This window comes from Arachis hypogaea, chromosome 10, assembly GCF_003086295.3.
Source record: "Arachis hypogaea cultivar Tifrunner chromosome 10, arahy.Tifrunner.gnm2.J5K5, whole genome shotgun sequence".
Classification (NCBI taxonomy): Eukaryota; Viridiplantae; Streptophyta; class Magnoliopsida; order Fabales; family Fabaceae; genus Arachis; species Arachis hypogaea.
The window spans coordinates 18214645-18229899 of NC_092045.1; positions in this window are offsets into that span (position 1 = coordinate 18214645).

The window sequence follows — 15255 nt, forward strand, 5'->3', positions numbered from 1 at the left end:
CAATGAAAAAATTGTCCAAAGGCGTGGAAAGGTATGTACATGAGTGGTTATCGTGGGGTTGCAACCATAGTACTTGAGGTTGTAGTATCTTCAGACCTTTGGATATGGCATGCGTTCTTTGGAATTTCTAGTTCAAATAACGATATCAACGTGTTAGATCGTTCTCCAATGTTTGATGATATTCTAAATGACCGTGCTCTGGAGGTAAATTATACTATTAATGGTAATAATTATACAATGTGATACTATTTAGCAGATGGTATTTATCCTGAATTGACCACATTTGTCAAATCAATCTCAAAGCCACAAGGGGAGAAACGCAAGTTATTTGCACAATACCAAGAAGGGCAAAGAAAAGATGTGGAACGAGCATTTGGAGTGTTGCAAGCACGCTTTGCAATTATACGTGGTCCAGCTCATTTTTGGTAAAAGAAGAAGCTTGCCAACATAATGAGAGCTTGTATTATATTGCATAATATGATTGTTGAGGATGAAAGAGACACTTATGCAGGAAATTTTGCTCAAGGCTTAGAGTATGATGATGTTGAAAATGGCTTCTCACAACCTTAGCTGGGAGAAAAAGATTTTGCACAATACCATCAATTTCTCCAAAGAAATGCCCAACTTTGAAATAGGCAGCAGCATAGACAATTGAAAGAGGACTTGCTTGAACACATATGGCAATTTCACAATGCTTGTCGTCAACTATAGAGTTTAATTATGTTTTTCTTTTTATTAAGTAATTTTACAAATTAGTGTAACCCCGAATTATATATTGTGTATTATTGTTATATATGAATTTATTTAATATTAATATCTTTTAATAGTGAATTATTTTAAAATTTAAATATTTAAATTTCATTATTGAAAAAAATTAATTACATTAATTTAGTATTTTAATTAATTAATTAAGTGAGACCACAACAGGGACTAAAGTTAGTTCCTCCTAATAGAGAAGAGAGAGATGCTTTGAGTTCCTATTTACTGTTTATGACGCAAAAGCTGATGTGGAATTATTTTTTATGATAGGTGGGTCATAAACAGAACTGGGATGAGTTCCCTACTGGAGATGGTCTTAGCTGGTGGTCCCTTTTCCATATAGATTAAGATAGGTTTTGAGTTAAAATTTATTTGATTTGAACAAGGTTTCGAGAACTAGATCGGTCAATAAACTGGTGAGGTGACTGGTTCACTGGTTCAATAGTTCGACCGGTTTAATTAAATATTAAATAAAATTATTAAAAAATTAATATATAATTTTAAATATTTAAATTTCAATAAAATTTAACCTCATAAAATTTAAAATTTAAAATTTAAAATTTTAATTTATAACCTAATAATAAAAAATAACAAACAAATCAATAATACTAATAACCACTAACTTTTGAATTTGCAAACATAATCATAATTTAAATTTGGAACAAACATAATCATAATTTGGAACAAATAAACAGAATTACAAAAACATATGAAATCAAATTGCAGTAACAAATTAAAAATAGAACAAAAATATAATTTAAAACTTACAAAAACAGAAGACAGCATCACTCAACAGAAATCAAATGCAGAAGACAGCAATGAAAAAAAAAACAATTAACCCAGACAAACAAGCAACAATCAACATAATCAAATCCAAAAAATAGCAATTAACTCCCAAAAATGAAAACTGAAGCAGGGTAGGGAGAAATTCAGAAACTCAAGCTAAGCAGAAATTAGCAAAACTCAGAATCAGAAATCAGAAACCAAATAAAAGTACAAAAGCAAGCAAAAGTAAATTGAAGATCGGCGGCGAAGCAGGAATCCAAGTGACGACGATGGAAGAGGGGAAGTGAGCTTGCACACAGAGGGGATTGAAGATAGGCTTGACGTGCGAGAGAGGGGGATTGATGATGAGGATGGACCGACGAAGACACGATTTCAAGGTGGCCAATGATGACGAAGACAGAGGCGGTGACATCAACAGCGAGCATACCTGGCGACGCGAGGTGAAGCGATCCAGGTGAAGAGAATTGCGACAGCGGGGCTCGACGCTGGCTGAGGAGAAGAGTTCCTCGGTCACGGCGGCGCTGGTTGCTGGTTGCTGCTACTGGCGGTCTGGGAGAAAGAGAGCGGCTAGGGTTTCGTGTGTAGATCAGAGATAGAGAGAGAGGGGCTGGGTGGTGACTGAGTTAGTGGGTTGTGGGTGTCTGCGAGAGAGAAGGGGGTTTTTTACCGGTTAACCACCAGTTTGACAGGTTTTTCACCGGTTTTTTGCCAGATAGTTTCTCAGTTCAACCGAACTGGCTAGGAGACTGGTTTCCGATTAACCCGGTTGAATCGGCTGGTCCGGTTCGGTTTTCAGAACATTGGATTTAAACATTAATTTTACTTGCAGTGTAATTTAGATTGGATAATTTTTTTTAAAAAAATTAGATCCGATTTTATTCAAATTCAAGCGATTTGAATCGGATTAGATTGCGGTTTTTTAAATTAAAAAAATTAAATATATATAACGAGTATTAACATCAAATTTTAAATAACAAACAGTGATTTCAACAATATCTTAAAAAAACCAACGATAACATAACAATAGAAATAAAATTATAAGTTAGTTAAAATAAATAAATTACATTTTGAACATAAAAAATAGAATCCAAAATAATAATAATACATGAATAATATAAAGATGTATAACAAATTGAACATGTTATAAGTAAAATTGTAAATATAATAATAAAATAATAATATTTTAGCACATTGTGAAATTTGGATTGGATTGGATGTGAGAAGTAGATCCAAAATCTTATCCTTCCAGCGGTTCACTAAAAAATAGAATCCAATCAAATTCAAATTAGTGCAGTTTTAATCAATTTTCAGTTTGACTTAGGTTGGATAAGCGGTTTAATTTGAATCAATTTGAATTTAAACATCCTGAGATTAAGAAACCTCGTAAACCAGCCAATGAGAAACCAAAGAGACACAACATTGCAAACTTTTGGTTTCTTTCTATGTGAAGAGGCAGTGAGGGCGAGTAGGTTTAGTTCAGTTCTACAACGGTCAATCGTGTGTGCTCGTCTGCTGGCTTTTCCTCTTCCTTCTGCATTTTATATTATTGATAGATGATTATGGTGCAGCTTTGTTGTCGTTTCAATCCAGGGAGTTCATGTTGTTCAACTTTTTCTTGATAGAAATAAAACACAATTCCCTACTTGCAAGAATTATAGGAGCAACAATATTCACTCACAACAAGTATTAACACCAGCACAATAATACCCAATAGCAGCGGAAAAATCACAAAAATCAGAAATTAGAGACAAGCTAACACACCAAGATTTTTAACGTAGAAAACCTCCTCAATGAGAGAAGTAAAAACCACGAGTCACCAAGACCAGGAAATAACTTCAGTATGATTAAAAATAGGGTATAAGAGAGTCACAAATTACTGCACAAAACGTGCATACAACAAGCCAAACAACCCAAGCATCAAAGCTTTCAAAACAAGAACAAGAAGATAAAAATACCACAAAAATAGAGCTACTGTGCATGGCCAATATCTCCAGCTACAAACATTGAATCAAAGATCCAAACAGTAAAATCAAAGAACCAAATGTGTAGAATACACTGTCCAAATTTGAGCTCGATCCAACGGTTAACGAATCTGCAGTGACCAATTTACAGAGGCAGCTTTGTGTATGTGCGAAAATAACTTTCTCTCTGGTGTTTGGTATTCTCCTTTCAAAATGACCTCTCTCACTCAACCCTAACTCACCTCAGCTACTTCAACTATTCATGGGTTTGGATACTAGCATTTGGGCTTTTTCTCCACATAGGAAGGGAGCCCAAAAAATCCAAAAAATCTCCCCCTCACGACTATGTGGAGGTAACCGCCAATCCGGCGATTAAGCAACAAACTTCAAACTTCCATCTTGGTAATGTCTTGGTCATCATATCAGAACCATTCTCATCAGTGTGAACCTTTTCAAGTTCTAACAACTCAACATCCAAAACATCATGTATCCAATGATACTTCACATCAATATGTTTGGATCGAGAATGAAAAGTAGAATTTTACCAAGATGTATAACACTTTGACTATCACAAAACAATACATACCTCTCTTAAGTAAACCCAAGTTCTTTCAAGAATTTTTTCATCCAAAGCATCTCCTTGCAAGCTTCGGTAATGGCAATAAACTCGGCCTCGGTAGTAGACAAAGCAACACATTTTTGCAATCTAGATTGCCAAGACACAGCTCTACTCGCAAAGTTGATCAAGAAGCCTGAAATGGACCTTCTAGGGTCAATATCTCCTGCCATGTATGAGTCAATGTAACCAATTAGAATAGGCTTATCACTTCCATAACACAACTTCATGTTATAAGTACCACGAAGATATCTCATTATCCATTTTACAGCATTCCAATGCTCTCTTCCTGGGTTTGAAACAAAACGGCTAACACAACCAATAGCATGAGCTATATCCAGTCTTGTGCACATCATAGCATACATTAAACTATCCATGGCTGATGCATATGGAACTTTTTTCATGTCTTTCTTCTCTTCACACTTGGTGGACTTTGCTTGCAACTCAATTTGAAGTGTGTAGCAAGAGGAGTACTGACGGCCTTTGCTTTCTCCAATTGAAACCTGTGCAACATTGTCTTTATATATTTCTCCTGTGACAACCAAATTTTCTTCTCCTTTCTATCACGCTCGATTCTTATACCAAGAATCTCCTTTGGCGACCCAAGGTCCTTCATTGCAAATGACATTACAAGTTTCTTCTTCAACATATCAATCTTAGAAGCATTCTGACCAACAATAAGCATGTCATCAACATATATCAAAAGGATAATAAAATCATTACTAGCAAACTGTTTAACAAATACACAATGATTAGAAGTAGTCTTCTTGTAGCCTTGCTTTACCATAACAAACTCAAACTTCTTGTACCATTGTTTTGGAGCTTGCTTCAAGCATACAAGCTCTTCTTTAATTTGCAAACATGATCCTTTTTGCCATTTACCATGAAACCTTTAGGTTGTTCCATGTAAATTTCATCCTTAAGATCGCCATGAAGGAAAGCAGTTTTCACATCCAACTACTCTATCTCTAAATCAAGACTTGCAGCCAAACTCAAAAATGTCCTAATAGAAGATCTTCTTACAACTGGTAAAAAGATTTCATTATAGTCAACTCCTTTTTTCTGCCTGTAACCCTTGACCACCGATCTAGCCTTGTACCTTGGACATTGAAAATTTTCTTCATGCTTCAACCTATAAATCCACCTGTTCTGCAAAGCTTTCTTCCATTTTGGCAATATCACAAGCTCAAATGTTTGATTATCATGTAAGGATTTCATTTTATCTTGCATTGCATCAAACCATTTCTTATTGTCGTCTCCTTCCATAGCTTCCGCATAGCATTCAGGTTCTCCCCCATCAGTCAAGGTCACATATCCATCAGTAGATGTCCCATACTCATTAGAAGGATACTCGTTGAAGGTCGTCGCTCTCTAGTAGACCTCCTAGGATGGAAACCTGGTGGATCTTTAGGTAGCTCAGGTTGATTATCAGCTTCATCATCAACTGGAGCATCAATCGGATCTCCCATCTCCTGGTCATCAGGAATGAAAGTCTCATTTTGCTACATATGCTCCTGATCTTGATTCTCTGCTAGTTCTGACAAAGGAGGAGGCTGAACTGGATTTACATCAGTCAAGTCACTGCTCTCTTGTGAATGACTCTTCTTTGCCTTATCAATGTCCTCAATGGTCTGGTTTTCGATAAACTCTACATCACGGCTTCTTACAATTTTCTTTTCAACTGGATCATAAAGCCTGTAACCAAACTTATCTTGACCATACCCAATAAAAATGCACTGCCTTGTCTTCACATCCAACTTGGACCTCTCATCCTTTGGAACATGAAAAAATGCTTTGCATCCAAAGACTGTCAAGTGACCATCCGAGACATCTTTGCCCGACCAAACATGATTCAAAAGATCATTATCTAAAGCAATTGTAGGACTCATATTAATCACATTAGCCGCTGTAAGTAGCGCTTCACCCCAAAAGACTTTAGGTAGCTTAGCTTCAGTAAGCATACACCTAACTCTTTCAATCAATGTTCTATTCATCCTTTCTGCCAAACCATTTAACTGAGGTGTTTTAGGAGGTGTCTTTTCATGCCTAATGCCTTGCTACTTGCAATACTCATCAAATGGTCCACAATACTCACCACCATTATCAGTGCGAATACATTTAAGCTTTTTACCTGTTTGCCTCTCAACCAAAGCTTCGAATTGTTTGAACTTTTCTAAAGCTTGGTTCTTTGTTTTCAAAGCATAAGTCCAAAGCTTTCTTGAATGATCAACAATAAAAGTAATAAAGTAAATAGCCCCACTAAAAGATCGTACCTTCAAAGGACCACAAATATCGGAGTGCACCAATTCCAAGAAGTCTGATTTTCTTGAAGGTTGATGCTTCTTGAAAGATAATCTTCTTTGTTTTCCAGCCATACAATGAGAACATTTCTCCAACTCTGTATTCTTCAAACCTGAAAGAGCATCCTTTCGAGCCAGATAATTAAGTCCTTTTTCACTAATATGACCAAGTCGTCTGTGCCACAAGCTACAAAGTTCTTTACTTTCAATTGCATTCACACTACCTTTTGCAATCATGGCATGCATCACATACAAACTTGAAGTACATTTTTCTCGAGCCAACACTAAGTTACCTTTAGTAAGCATCTATTGTCCAAAGACGAAAGTGTTTACAAAGCCTTCATTATCAAGTCTTCTAACTAAAACCAAATTCAAGCGAACATCTGGAGTGTGTCTAACATATTTGAGTAGCACCTTCATTCCCATATTAGTCTGAAGACAAACATCTCCTACACCAATAACCTTGGCCAAGCCATCATTACCCATCTTAAGCACTCCAAAATTACTTGGAGTATAAGAAGTGAAGAACTCCTTCTTCGGTGTAACATGTATTGAGACGCCACTATCAATTACCCAGCCGAACTCATCATCAGAAACAAGATTGACCTTGTACTCATTATCAGCAATATCAGCAGTAAGAAGATCATCTGAAATAGAAGATACACGATCATTACCACTATCATCGTTCTTTTCTTGCTTACCTTTGTTTTTCTTTTTCCAAAGATAGCAATATTTTTTAACGTGACCCATTTTGTGACAGTAGTGACACTGAACATTCTTGTATCTTCCCTTGGATTTGCTCCTGCTTTTACCTCTACTCTTTTGAACTCTATTCTGATTCCTCCCTCTGATTTCAGTGACTAATATTTCAGAGTGTGACAAAGAATTCTGCGTCTTCCTTCTCATCTCTTCATTTAAAATGCCACCTTTAACAAGTTGCATGCTCACTTTACCATTCAAAGAAAAATTAATAAAAGGGATACGAAATGTCTCCCAAGAATCTGGTAGAGTATTTAGCAACCACAATCCTTAAACCTCTTCTTCAAACTTGATTCCCATGCTTGACAACTGATCCAAAGCCCATTGAAATTCATTCAAGTGATCTAATACTTGTGACCAAGGTTTTGAAAACTGGACCGGACCGGCCGGTTCGGCCGATTTAACTGCGAACCGACAATGCATGCGGTCCGGTCCTCCTGTATTAACCGGCGGGGAGAAAATCGTGAGAAAACCGGTGAACCGGTTAAAAACCGGCTAGTTGGACCAAACCGGTGACCGGCCGGTTCTTCTAAAAAACTTAAACGGCGCCTTTTTAATGGTTTTTAAAAAAAATTAAAAACCGAAACCCGACCCGCCCGACTCGTTACCACTCGGAACCCCCTTCTTCCCCATTCCCAAATCGCAGTCTCACACTCTCACTGTCTCTTACTCTCACACCCTACGCTAGCCCTCTGAAGCATTCGAAAACCCCAGCCCAGTCGCCACCGCCGTCGCTGGGGTTTGTAGGTCGTGACCGCCACCACCGTCGCGTGGTCTCTTCTTCTGTTCATTCATCTCAGTCTCACTCCAGATTCTAGGCGTGAACGGTGAACCCTAGCCCCTTCTGAAGCATTCAAAAACCCCAGCCCAGTCGCCACCGCCGTCGCTAGGGTTTGCTGGTTTTTACCGCCACCACCGTCGCGTGGTCTCTTCCCTAGTTTGCCCATTCATTCATCTCAGCCTAGCCCCTTCTGAAGCATTCACAGGCTCCCAGCGTCCCCGTGGTCCTCAGGCTGCCATCGCCGTCGCCTACTCCTCAGCGCTGCCGCTTCGTCTTCGCTGGCCTCTCCCTTCGTCGTCGCTGGTCTTAGCTTCGTCAGCACCCAGGTGAGTGAATCCTCTGTTTCATCTTCTCTATTTCAACTTTCAAGCTTTCATCTTCTATGTTAGAAATTAGAATGTATGGTTCTGATTCCACTTAATGTTGATGTTGTATTATTTTGGTGTTTTGCTGCTTTGCAATTTTGGTATTTTGCTGCTTTGCAATTTTGTATTGTTTTGGTGTTTTGCTGCTTTGCAATTTTGGTGTTTTGCTAATTTGCAATTTTGTTGTTTTGGTGTTTTCCAGGGAATTGAGGTTTTTCATTTTTTGTTGGGGGCTGAATGATATATGCACTAGGCAGAATTGTGTTGTGTTGAATGGCTGAATGCTGTAGGCACTAGGTTGAATTGTGTTGTGTTGAATGGCTGAATAGGCAAAATTGTGTTGTGTTGAATGATGATGTTGTGGCTGTTTTTAATTTCATTGTGTTGTGGCTGTTATTAATTTCAGTTATGGAAAATAGTATTAATCAAGAAGCAACTGCTGATAACATGCCTGTCGATCCTCCTATTTCGAATGATGATGCTGCTAATCCTAATTTCCGTAGTGCTAACGATAGTCAGTCACAAGGTTCTTCTAACCTTAGGAGAAAAATAGATTTTGCTTGGAAATATGTTGCTCTACAAATGGTGAATAAAAACCACAATATCAATGTTTATTTTTGTCTACAAGTTTTCAATGGAGGTGGAATTCACAGGATGAAGAAACATCTAGCAAAGATTACTAGAGTTAATATTTAGATATGTTTTTATTACTATTTAACTTGAGTTTGGATTTTGATAAGATCATATGTATTTGGTTGATGATATTTTATGTAGTATTTTAAATTTCAAAGATATTTTAAGATTTATATCAGACTATAATTATATTTTAGGATGTGTATTTATAATTTATTTATTATTCTATTCTAAAATGGTTTTTTTGGTTGAACCGGTTAGACCAGTAAACCAGTGAACCAGTGACTAGACGGTTTGATGACCGGTCCGGTTTTTTGAACCTTGCTTGTGACCCTCCTTGTATCTCAAATTTATCAACATATTCAACAAGTACAATTTATTATTGCCAGACTTGGAAACATACAAGGATTCAATTTGATTCCACAAAGCCCTAGCATGAGTCTCGTTAGCAATGTGATTGTAAACATTATCATTCACCCATTGCCTAATAAAACCACAAACTTGTTGGTGTTCAAACTCACATTCTTCATCTGTTTTAGATTCTGGTTTTTGTGTAGAAAATACGGGTAAATGTAGATTTTTGACAAACAACAAATCTTTCATTTTGACCTTCCATAGATGGTAATTAGTGCCATTCAAACTTATCATCCTAGTAGAATTATTTGCCTCCATCTTTCAAGCAAGTTATAACCAAATACCCAAAACGGAGCTCTCATGCTAATTGATAGGAATAAAACACAATTCCATACTTGCAAGAATTAGAGGAGCAACAATATCCACTCACAACAAGTATTAAGACCAGCAAAATAATACCCAATAACAGCGAAAAAATCACATAAACCAGAAATTAGAGACAAGCTAACACACCAAGATTTTTAACGTGAAAAACCTCCTCAATGAGAGAATTAAAAACTACGAGTCACCAAGACCAGGAAATAGCTTCACTATGATGAAAAATAGGGTACAAGAGAGTCATAAATTACTGCACAAAATGTGCATACAACAAGCCAAATAACCCAAGCTTTAAAGCTTTCAAAACAAGAACAAAAAGATGAAAATACCACAAAAACAGAGTTACTGTGCGTGGCCAATATCTCCAGCTACAGACATGGAATCAAAGATCTGAACGTTAAAATTAAAGAACCAGATGTGTAGAACACACTATCCAAATTTGAGCTCGATCCAACGGTTAACGAATTTGCAGCAACCTATTTACAGAAACAGCTTTGTGTATGTGCGAAAATAATTTTCTCTCTTCCTTTCTCTCTAGTGTTTGGTGTTCTCCTTTCAAAATGACCTCTCTCACTCAACCCTAACTCACCTCAGCTACTTCAACTATTCATGGGTTTGGATACTAGTATTTGGATTTTTTTTCCACATAGGAAGGGAGCCCAAAAATCCCAACATTTCTGTGATGTAAGCAACAGTGGAATTGTATTACGGGAAGAACTAATTAGCGAAATTTTGCGCTTGAAGCAATTGAGACTCTATAGCAAGAATACTTGTCAAGCCTTTAGTGATTGGTTCATTTTCTCTCATAAGCCCAGTGAACCAAACATTTCTAAGCTCTCTCTCATCAAGGACAAGTATCTTTTGCGCTATAATGATTATTAGCTTGCCAAAGATCATTTTCACACTCTTGCGAAGGATAACAAATTCAAGAATCTCTGCTTCTCTCTCCACGATTGGTACAAAAGTGGTAAACAAAGCTCGTACAAGTTTTTAATAAGATGCATGACAGATCTAAAACCTCTATGTGGCTTCATAAGAGCATTGCTAAGGCTGAATGTGGTGTTTTGAATGGCCACGCTGATGCTAATGATTGTTTTATGATATGTCACCTAGATTTTGAGTTCGGTTTATGGAAAGTTCTGAATTTTATCCATTATAGCGTGTGTATCATGATGTATGTGGTTATCATTGTTAGATTGAGCATTTGCTTCATTCTTGTCTTTGAGAGGAGCAAATTTCCTTTGCTAGTTAGTGTACATATTCCAAAAGTTTTCTAATATTTTGATATCCTCCATGTTAATTTGCAAATTAACTCAATGTTGTGACTGTGGTTGATTAGGCTGCTGACTTTCTTGAAATCCCGAGCCTGTTGCTGCTTACAACTGAGGAGGTGATAGATTTAGTGACAAGGCTCCTTGACAAGGCATCAGTGTTGTCTGGAAACCATCATTTTCGCGAATGCTCATTCCTTTCGTTAAATTCACATAGTAGGGTTGGCCATCAAGTAGGAAATTGGTTTGCTCTTTTTAATCAAAGGACTACTAATTTGCTCATTCGCCATTTTTATGTTTACTTTCTTGGTGACTTCAGTATATTTTCTATTTGAAGGTTTGTAGTAGCAATTGATGATGAATTCATCCATTGGGATATTGATCTATCGATCTCATCTAGTGGAATTTAAATCCTCTAAATTTTAGATTTTTACTTGAGAGGGCAAAGTGTGATCTCTCATATTTAAATGATTTTTTTTTCATATTTTTTTTGTCACGCCTATAAAATAAATGGCGAAAAATCCACTTTACCTTTTAAAATAAAATCTAAAATTTAAAAGATCTAAATCCCATCTAATGGGATAAGATTTTATTGTTGTTGTATGGAGCTATAGGTTATTTCTATTGATCTGTTATAATGTTCTCTTTCAAAAACGAAATGCTGTTGCTCACCTGGTTTGAACTTGATAGGTGTCCACTCCCTCTAAAGATGTGAATGGTTGGTAAATAATTAATGATTGGCAAAGGTGATATTTTCATACATGAGCCTGTTTCTTAGATTCCGAAGTACCGAGAGCATGACAAAGAACATTATAAGCCACTTTCTCTCTTTAATATTTTTGGTATTTCTTGGTAGTGCCCACAAAAATGCAACATAGGCACCATTTTCATATAAATTGTAGAACAACCAGAGAGCTGTGTCCAGTCCAATGACGGACTCAGAAAATTTTAGGAGTGGGGTAAAAATATATATATTAAATAAATTTTGTTAAATATTATTAATTATATGGAGATATAAAAATTAAAAAGAGTTAGTGAACACTTTTATTCTTAAAATACTATTCATTATATATAATTTATAACAAAATATTTTTTATTTCTAAAACTTGAAACTAAAATATTTTAATTAAATTATAAATGACTTATTATCCTAACTAATTTTTTATAGACATTTAATAATAAAAGACTGAATTAACTGGCACATTAACGCCTAATAATACATTAGTATTTATAATTTGAAATTAGAATTATATATAAATACTAAAAAAATTAAATCTTTATATGAAAAATATGTTTATATAAAATAATAGAAACATAATTTACAATTTTTTTCTTTCTTTTTTTTAAATAATTAAATTTGTTATATATTTTTGTAATTTAATTTTAATATAATGTTAGATAAAAGATTTTATGCATCTGTTTAATTATATATTGTAATTAAAATATTTATTATTATTATTTTTTAAAATAAAAAAATATATAATTAGTAAATTAATTAGTTCATTTTAAAATTTTATATGCAACATAGGTACATATAATAGAATAAAAGATAAAAAATAAATAATAAAGATGAATAAATTGAGAATAAAATAAAATATATAAAGTCACAAAAAAATAAAATATTAGATTAATACCTAAACTATAATTGTTTGAATTAAAAATTACAATTGAAAATATCAAAAAGAAAAACAATGAAATTAAAAGATACATAAAGTCATGAAGAGTTATATAAAAAAATTAGAAAATTTAAAATTTACTTTTTGATGAAGAGAAGATAACCACTAGATAAGGAATAGAAAAAGAATGTTAAAAATATAAAAATAAGAAGAGGGTTTAAGAGAATAAAAGAATGACGATACAATAATTAAATTTGATTAGGTTAAATAATAGTCAAAATGATAAAAAAATAAAAAAATAAACTTAAAACTTTAGCTAATTAAATTTATTTTATTTGTAGTAAGGTCATTTAAAATTTAAAGTGGGAACATATTATATATAATTATATTTTTTAAAACAAAAATTAAAAACACCATGGAGGCAAGTGTCCCCTCATTCTTGTGCCTGGGTCCGTCCTGTGTCCAGAGTTTGTTAAAGTGAACGACAAATTGAATAAAAGGAAGAATGAGGTGAATTGAGGTGTACAGACAAATTTAGTGAAGTTCTCTTAGCAGTTTCTCCTTCAACTCAAAGGAAGGGATCTTGTAGATTTCATTTCATATTTTCATTACAAAAATACTATTTACACACCAAAATTAATTAATATAATTAGTTATCATGTATTTATATATAAATACATATGTAGTTTACTTATGGTAAAAATTTGTGCGTAGTTATTTTCATGTGAAGTTGATAATTAAAAATCTTTTGCTGACAATTTAGTTAAATATGTCAAATCATCTAATCATTCTTAGCTATCAACTTCACACAAAAATAATTTATATATGAGTCTTTTAATATGTATTTTGTATTCTAATGTGTATTCTACCCTAGTAACCTATTTTGATGTACACCTATCATGATTGTTTTCATTAATATACATAAGTCTTCCTTTGTACTCTTTCTCATTCTTATTATTTCTCATTATATTTTGAGAAAAGGATAAATAAGTCCTTGAATTTTTATTTGCAGACATTTTCGTCCCCAATGATTGAAAAATACATTTATATCTCTGACCCCTCCAAAACCTGGACAAATTTACCCCTCCATTAAAGTGACTTCGTTGGATCTGACGAAAAAATCTAACGTGTCTCCTGCTGCGCTGACCTAGCCGTTACGAGAGCAAACGTGACATGGACCTTTTTAAAATAGGACATATTTGTCCTTCCACCCCAAAACGACGCCGTTTCCATTGGAGCCCCAATCTTCCAAATTCAACACCTGGTTCATATTTAAACACAGTACTTCTAGTTCATCAACACTTCTCCTTTCATTCTTATTACTCTCCATATTCTCACTTTCTTGTTCTGTGTTTCCTGTTATTGTTGTTGTTGGATTTGGTGGAGCCATTGATGAAGCTTTGTTGGAAGCTTTGTTGTTGTTGTTGCTGCTAGTGCTAGTGCTAGTGTTATCACTACCATTGGCTTTCTAATGAAGAACTAAGAGCATGAACTTGAGTGCTCTTGAATCGTTCACTTAGCTTCAATCCACACATTTTTATTTTATGACTCCTTTTTTTGGTTTTCTTTAACACCTTTTGGATAAAGTTCTCAACTTTGAAAAGATATTAACATGGGGTGTGAAAAACTTTGAGGGAGACAACGATGATGATGTTCATTCTGCTGCACTTGCTTCATTCTAAAACTCATTAGAGAGAGAGAGAGAGAGAGAATGAGAGAGAGAGAGAGAGGGGTTTGAATTGAATTGTTACAAGTTAGTACAGATTAAAGAAAGGTTGTAGTTGTAGCAGAAAAGAGGAAAGAAAAGTTTGTTGGGATTTTAGTGATGCGCTTTTTGAGAGAAAGATGATAGGGCATAGTGGCTCGAGTGCCTCGAGTCTCACACCACGTGTTTCACCCTAAGTGCGTCAACGAGTGGCTCGAGTTTCACACCACTTGTCTGGTTTGCAACGCCAACCTCCTCTCACAATCAGGAGACTCCGTACGCGGCACTGCCACTGTCGTGGTTTCGGAGTTGACAAACAACTTGTCCTCACCTAGTGATTTAGAATCGTGGAACCAATTCTTGGTCAAAGCTGAAATCCATCACCATCACTACCACCAACAACAACAACAACACACCTTCAGCTATTTCAAACCTTGTTGCATCTCTTCATCTTCCTTCAACTGAAACCATTGAACCAACCATAGAACTTTTTCTTTATCCAATCAACCTCATAGATTCCTTAGCAGAACTCTATAATAGAATGGAGTATTCTTCTTCTTGTTCACCATCACAGCCACAGAAAGAAGCGTTGTTTTGGTTGTTGTTGTCTGATTGTGCTCCAGTGAAGGGAAAGAAGAGAAGGAGGTGAAAGTGAAAGAAGGATAATTTCGTCACTTGGACAGTTATGCAAAATGGAATCGTTTTGGAGTGGGAGGACGAATATGTCCTATTTTGAAAAGGTCCATACTACGTGTGCTCCCGTAACGACTAGGTTAGTGCAACGGGAGCCAGGTCAGACTTTTCCGTCAGGTTCAACGGAGTCATTTTAACGAAGGGATAAATTTGTCCAAGTTTTGGAAGGGTCAGGAACATAAATGTATTTTTCAATCCTTGAGGATGAAAATGTATGCGGAAAAAAAGTTCAGGGACCTATTTGTCATTTTCTTTTATATTTTTTTTCTCATTGTTGC